The sequence below is a fragment of the Mobula birostris genome, chromosome 4, assembly GCF_030028105.1.
Source record: "Mobula birostris isolate sMobBir1 chromosome 4, sMobBir1.hap1, whole genome shotgun sequence".
Lineage (NCBI taxonomy): Eukaryota > Metazoa > Chordata > Chondrichthyes > Myliobatiformes > Myliobatidae > Mobula > Mobula birostris.
The window spans coordinates 71,564,773-71,572,774 of NC_092373.1; positions in this window are offsets into that span (position 1 = coordinate 71,564,773).

Below are 8,002 nucleotides of genomic sequence, written 5' to 3' on the forward strand. Positions count from 1 at the left end.
ACAGGTAGTAATTGAGAAATTACTACTCTGGAGGTCCTGCTTCTCAGCTTTCTGCCAAGCTCTCCAAGTTCTCTAATCAGGACCTCTTTGCTTTTCTTTCCTTGGTCACTGGTACCAATATGTACCAAAACATCTGGAAGCTCTCCCTCCCCCTCCAAAATGCTGTGGACGTGATCTGAGATGTCCCTGACCCTGGCACCTGGGATGCCACATATTATCCGTGTTCTGTCCAGGTCCACAGAATCTCCATTCTGTTCCTCTGACTATTGAATCCCCTATCACTAACGCTTTCTTCTTCCCCCCGCTTTCTCTTCTGCACTACAGGCCCATGCTCGGTGTCAGTAACCTGCTCTCCGTAGCATTCCCCTGAGAAGTCATCCCCCACAACTGTATCCAAAATGATACACTTACTGTTGAGGGGAATAGCCACAGGGGTGCTCTGCACTAACTAGCTATTTACCATCCCATTCCTTCTCCTGACAGTCATACAGCTACCCACCTCCTGCAACTTAGGGGTGACCACTTCCCTGTAACTCTGATCGGTGATCTCCTGTACAAGCCGAAGGCCAATCAGCTGCTGCTCCAGATCCTTAACATGGTATACAAGGAGCTGCAGCCGGATGCACTTCATGCAGATGTAGCTCGCTATGAGACACTGAGTCTCCCAAGTCTCCAGGTGAACAATGGCCACTTAAACTACAATAAGTATAATTTGGAAGAGGGGACTGAGTGTAGAGTAGCAAAATTTGCTGATGACACTAAGCTGAGTGGAAAAGCAAATTGTACAGAGGATGTGGAGAGTCTGCAGAATGATATAGATAGGTTAAGTGAGTGAGCCAAGGTCTGGCAGATGGAATACAATGTTGGTAAATGTGAGATCATCCACTTTGGAAGGAATAGTAGAAGAGCAGATTATTATTAAATGGTGAAAGATTGCAGCATGCTGTTGTGCAGAGGGACTTGGGAGTGCTTGTTCATGAATTGCAAAAAGTTGGCTTGCAGGTACAACAGGTTATTAAGAAGGCAAACAGAACGTTGGCCTTCATTGCCTGAGGGATTGAATTCAAGAGCAGAGAGGTCATGCTGCAACTATACGGGGTACTGGTGAGGCCACACCTGGAGTACTGTGTGCAGTTCTGGTCTCCATTATCCAGGATATACTGACTTTGGAGGCAGTGCAGAGGAGGTTCACCAGGTTGATTCCAGAGATGAAGCGGTTAACCTATGAGGAGAGATTGAGCTGCCTGGGACTCTCTGGAATTCAGAAGAATGAGAGGGGATCTTATAGAAACATACAAAATTTTGAAAGGGATAGATAAGATAGAAGTAGGAAAGTTGTTTCCATTGGTAGGTGAGACATTGCCTCAAGATTCAGAGGAGAAGATGAGGAGAAACTGTTTTTCCCAGAGAGTGGTGAATCTGTGGAATTCTCTGCCCAGGGAAGCAGTTGAGGCTTCTTCACTAAATACAAATGTTTGTATATTTAAGATACAGTTAGATAGGTTTTTACATAGTAAGGGAATTAAGGGTTATGGGGAAAAGGCAGGTAGGTGGACCTGAGTTAACAGACAGATCAGCCGTGATCTTATTGAACGGCAGAGCAGGTTCAATGGGCCGGATGGCTTACTCTTGCTCCTATTTCTTATGTTCTTATGTACCACTGACACAGCAAAAAAAAGGAGGAAAACGGAGACTTACATGTACCACTTACCCAGAGTCGAAGCCTCCTGTGAGCCAAAGCTTGATGCTACCTATGAGAAACGTACTTGCTGTGCGCTGCTCACGCTGCTGACTGCAGCCATTCAGAATGCTCCCCTTGGTGCATCTCATGAAACTTGATGGAGTCTTTGGTGACATGCCAAATCTTAATGAAGCACAGGTGTCGACATGCTTTCTTCATGATCGTGATTGTATCAATGTGTTGGGCCCAGGCTAGATCCTCTGAGAAGCTGATGCCCAGGAATTTGAAGCTGCTCACATTTTCCACTGTTGACCCCCATGAGGAACAGAATGTGATTTCCTGATTTTCCCTTCCTGAAGTCCATAATCACTTCTTTGATCTGTTACTGTGCAAGGTTATCTCTGAGGCACCACTCAGCCAAATAAAAGGGTGTAGAGAAAGCCCAGGAAATTATAGACCAGTGAGTCTTACTTCGGTGGTTGGGAAATTGATGGAGAAGATCCTGAGAGGCAGGATTTATGAATATTTGGAGAGGTATAATATGATTAGGAATAGTCAGCATGGCTTTGTCAAGGGCAGGTCGTGCCTTAAGAGCCTGATTGAATTTTTTGAGGATGTGACTAAATACATGGATGAAGGAAGAGCAGTAGATGTAGTGTATATGGATTTCAGCAAGGCATTTGATAAGGGTACCCCATGCAAGGCTTATTGAGAAAGTAAGGAGGCATGGGATCCAAGGGGGCATTGCTTTGTGGATCCAGAACTGGCTTGCCCACAGAAGGCAAAGAGTGGTTGTAGATCGGTCATATTCTGCATGGAGGTCGATGACCAGTGGTGTGCCTTAGGGATCTGTTCTGGGACCCTTAATCTTCGTGATTTTTATAAATAACCTGGATGAGGAAGTGGAGGGATGGGTTAGTAAGTTTACTGATGACACAAAGGTTCGAGGTGTTGGCTAGTGTGGAGGGCTGTCAGAGGTTAGAGCGGGACATTGATAGGATGCAAAACTGGGCTGAGAAGTGGCAGATGGAGTTCAACCCAGATAAGTTTGAAGTGGTTCATTTTGGTAAGTCAAATATGATGACAGAATATAGTATTAATGGTAAGACTCTGGGCAGTGTGGAGGATCAGAGGGAACTTGGGGTCTGAGTCCATAGGACACTCAAAGCAGCTGCGCAGGTTGACGCTGTGGTTAAGAAGGCATACGGTGTATTGGCCTTCATTAATCATGGAATTGAATTTAGGAGCCGAGAAGTAATGTTTCAGCTATATAGGACCCTGGTCAGACCCCACTTGGAGTACTGTGCTCAGTTCTGGTCGCCTCACTACAGGAAGGATGTGGAAGCCATAGAAAGGGTGCAGAGGAGATGTACAAGTATGTTGCCTGAATTGGGGAGCATGCCTTATGAAAACAGGCTGAGTGAACTCAGCCTTTTCTGCTTAGGGCGACAGAGGATGAGAGGTGACCTGATAGAGGTGTATAAGATGATGAGAGGCATTGATCGTGTGGATAGTCAGAGGCTTTTTCCCAGGACTGAAATGGTTTCCACAAGAGGACACAGGTTTAAGGTGCTGGAGAGTAGGTACAGAGGTGATGTCAGGGGTAAGCTTTTTACACAGAGAGCGGTGAGTGCGTGGAATAGGCTGCCGGCAACAGTGGTGGAGGTGGATACGATAGGGTCTTTTAAGAGACCTTTGGATAGGTACATGGAGCTTAGAAAAATAGAGGGCTATGGGGAAGTCTAGTAATTTCTAAGGTAGGGACATGTCCAGGCACAACTTTGTGGGCCGAAGGGCCTGTATTGTGCTGTAGGTTTTCTATGTTTCTATGTTTCTCTCACTCCTGTATATCTCCTCATCACCATCTTCCAGATAACCACTACTCTTTAAGTGAAAAATCTATTCATCAGATTGCCTTTAAATTTCTTTTCTCTCTCCATAGAACTCTGCACTTGAGTAGCAGACTCCCCTACCCTTGTAAAACAATTCTGGCTCCCTATCCTATCTATGCTCCTCATAATTTTATAAACCTCTATAAGATCAGCACCCCACCGCCTAAATTCATGTGGGAATTAACCCAGCCTCTCCTTTTTCTCATTATAACTACAGCCCTCCAATTCAGGCGACATTTGATGAAGACACAAGAGACTGCAGATGCTGGAATCTGGAGCAACAAATAGTCTGATCAGCAGGTCGAGCAGCATTGGTAGGAGGAAAGGAATTGTCAATATTTTGGGTGGAAACACTGCATCCAGATCCTGAACATCTGGTGAATCTCTTCTGCACTCTCTCTGTGGCTACCATATCTTTCCTGTAATGTAGCAACCAGAACTGTACAGGATATTGAAGTGGAGTCTCTCTAATGTTTTGCACAATTGGAAATGGACATCACAATAATTATACTCAGTGCCTCAGCTTGTAAAGGCCATGATTCAAGATTGAAGATTATTATCACAGGTACATCGTCACATGCAGTGAGATATGTTATTTTCATGCTGGGGCAGCATTCAAGTGTTGCCACACATTCTGGTGCCAACATAGAATGCCCACAAAGCTTGGCAGAACAACACAGGACACAACAACAGCAAAACCCACCCCATTCCTCCCTCTCATCCACACACATACACAATCCTCTAACCCCAAGACAGTCCGTCTTCATCGGCATTCAGCCCCCAGCGGACCCAGGATCAGATTCGGACATGCAGACATTGGGTCGTCAGCTACCCCAGTGGACTCGCATCAATTCACAGATCCGGGCTCCTCAACCTCTGGAATTCTGATTGAACCTCAGGCCTCGATCCTTGTCTTTGATCCCAGAACCCACCAATCACCAAACACCAGGCTTCAAACTCTGAGCTCACTGATGGCAGAAGCCTAAATACTGGGCCTCAAATTCTGGTCTGATTTGTGATGTCAGTGGGTCATTGGACTTCATTCTTCCCGTCTACATGGAACTCCAACTCTGGAACCCGCTGACATCTTGCTGGCCTGGGGGTGGGGGGTGGTGATACCAGCCTTTGTCCACACCAGCCTGCAGGTCCAACATCTGGCTGGACAATCCGGCCCAACCTGTGTGTGCCCCAAGTTCACATCCCTGGCCTTTGAATGTGGAGCAGGGACTTCAGACTCTAGTCTGTCCTCTAATTACCCCACATCTCTGTCCCTAAACTCAAACCGGATCCCTAACTTCCCTCTCTGTCCACAAAATCATCCTCATGAACCCAAAAAGAAATGAGCAATTTCAATAGAGATCATAGTTTGCTGCCATCTTATGTCTCTTTGCCAGCTTATCAAATGGCACTCTCTTCTGGCAGATTGTTCCACATAGCCACCATGCACTGTGTAAAACAAACCTGTCTCTCAGATCGCCTTTAAATCTTTCTCCTATCATCTTTTACACAGGTCCCCCAGAAAAAGACTGTATTATCTCCCCTATCTATGCCTCTAAAAACTATATAAATCTGTACAAGGTCACCGCTGAGTCTCCTTTGCACCTGGGAAACTGTTCCCAGCTTATCCAATCCCTCTTTCTAACTCAAACCCTCTGGTATAGACAACATTTCGATGAATCTTTTCTGCGAATCTTAATCACATCTTTCTTATACATTGGCAACCAGAACTAAACACAACAGTCCAAGTGTACACAAACCAATGATTTGTCCAACTGTAACAATATATCCCAACTCCTCTACTCAAGTTCTCCACTAATGAAAGCAACCATACATATGTCTTCTTCACGCCTGTCTACTTGTGTTACCATATTTAGAGAACTCTTGTTACTGCATCTCTAGCTCTCTCTGTTCTACAACATTCTCCAAGGCCCTGCCATTTACCGTGCAAGTCCAGTCACATTTTACCCAGCCAAGATGCAACACCTCACACTTGTCTGTGTTAAATTCTGTCAGCCATTCCCTTGCCCTCTTTTCCAGTTGATCTCGATCCTTTTGCAAATTTAGACAACATTCTTCACAATACAATATCTCTAAGTTTAGTATCATTTGCAAACTTTCTAAACATGCCACCTTTATTCTCTTGCAAATTATTAGAATATCTAATGAACTTTAAAAGATCCTGCATTGAGTCTTGTGGCATCACACTGATAACAGCTACCCAGTTTGAAAAGCTATGGTCCACTGCCACCTAACATCAAGCTAATTTTGTATTCAGACAGAAGCCTCAAACTCAAGCAGATCAGCTCCAAGTCCAGGGCTAATGAAGTAACCTATTTTATTGTTCATAAAGAAGTCAAAGTTCAGTTGATTGTCCTATGCACAAGTACATGTATGCACATGCTTACTTGCAGCTGCATCACAGGCACATAATATCAGAGACAAAACTTTCACAAGAAGAACATAATTAAACATAAATGATACAAGAAAAAGTTCAATTTAGAACAAATAAAAACAAAGAATCTTCTTACCAATGTTAGGGAATCAAGAACTGGAGGACAAATGTTTAAGATGAGCGGGAAGAGATTTAGTAGAATTTAAGAGGCAAATTTTTCACCCAGAGACTGGTTAGAATATGGAATGAGCTGCTAGAGGAAGTGGTTAAGGCAGTGGTTAAGGTTAAGTGGTTAACAACATTTAAAACTTACTTGGACAGGTACTGTACACAAAAACAAGGAATGTGGGCCAAATACAAGCGAATGAGATTAGTTTAGATGGAAATGTTGGATGACATAGACTAATTGGACCAAAGTGCCTGTTTCCATGTCATTTGACTCTTTTGACTCTGAAGCCGATTGCAGAGTCAAGTGGTCAATGTGGTCATGTCGTTGCTGCACTGAGTTTTCAATTACATTTTATGTTTTCTAATGTATCTGAATACATTCTCCTGAAACCCTGACACCTACTTATCCATCATCTGCAGCAGCTGAGAGATCCTTCCCTTCGTGCTTCATGTACAGATAACTTGACAATTGTTTGGTATTGTCACATGTACCAGGATACAGTGAATGCTTTGATTCGCATGCCATCCAGACTGGTAATTCTAACCATCAGTACTTTGAGATGATACAAAAAGGGGAAAAACAAACTGCAGAACGTAGTTTTACAGTTACAGAAAGAGTGTAGACAGGTAGACAAGGAGTAAGGGCAACAATGACCATGATCAACTTGTTTGCATTACCTATTTTCTTTGAACACTGTTGCCCACCTATGATTGCTTACAAGATATTTTGTCCCCTTTGCCCACTTTTTCTCCATATTACTTCCTGTGGTTTCATCAATGGCTCGTTGGCTAATTCACCGTGGATGCGTCGACAGAACCAGCCTTACTTGGGTTCTCCAGCACTACATTGGGGAACTTATGCTCAGATCTGAAACAAGAAGAGAGTTGGAGTGGAATCCAAGACTTCAATCATTTCAGTCCAGGAAGTTAGGATTGAAAATAATGCCATTGGCACCATCTTGTCAAATTGCCAGATGCTGGACACATTGGAACACAGTACTCACTGCCATTGAAGGAAAGGAAAACTTTTACAGCAAAAAAAATCAAGATTAATGTCATAAAATTGAATAGGAAAAGGGTTCATTTAATATTGGAGAATATATATGTTATACAACCTGAAATTCTTGCTCTACACAGATATCCACAAAAACAGAGGACAACCCCAAAGAATGAATGACAGTAAAACATTAGAACCCAAAGCTCCCTCTCACCCTCCCCTGCACAAGCAGCAGCAGAGCATCAACCCTCCCCCTCCCCCTCCCCCACTTATTTCAGCAGGAAGCATCAGCACCCACCACCCACCAAACAAGCAATTGCAAAGCCCCAAAGGGAGACCATGATCCAACAAAAACTAATCGTTCACCAGTCAATCCAACATGCCACAGGCTCACCTGATCCATAACAAGGGGCAGGGAAGTGTCACCACCTCTCTGAAAATGTGCCAACTGTTGAAGAGGGACGAAAAATATTCTAATAATGGCATAAAACCACATTTTTTAATAACTAAGCAAGGACTTGCACGAGGAAAAAAAGCAGAACATTCCACACGAACAATCTCTTCTGATTTCTTCGACTGTTCATTCCCTTCCATAGACGCTGCCTGATTCGCTGCATTCCTCCAACCCATCCTACACCCCATCCCCGTATTGCTCCAGTTTCCACCCTCTGCGCTCTCTTCTGTCTCTTCTACACGAAGCACGAAGCGTTCAATTGAACCCAATTTCTCATTACTAAGGTCAACATATACACAGAAGGTATACCAATCAATGCACTCAAACTGCTGGAGGAACTCAGCAGGCCAGGCTGCGTCTATGGAAAGGAGTAAATAGTCGACGTTTTGGGCCCAGATCCTTCATCAGAATATAAACC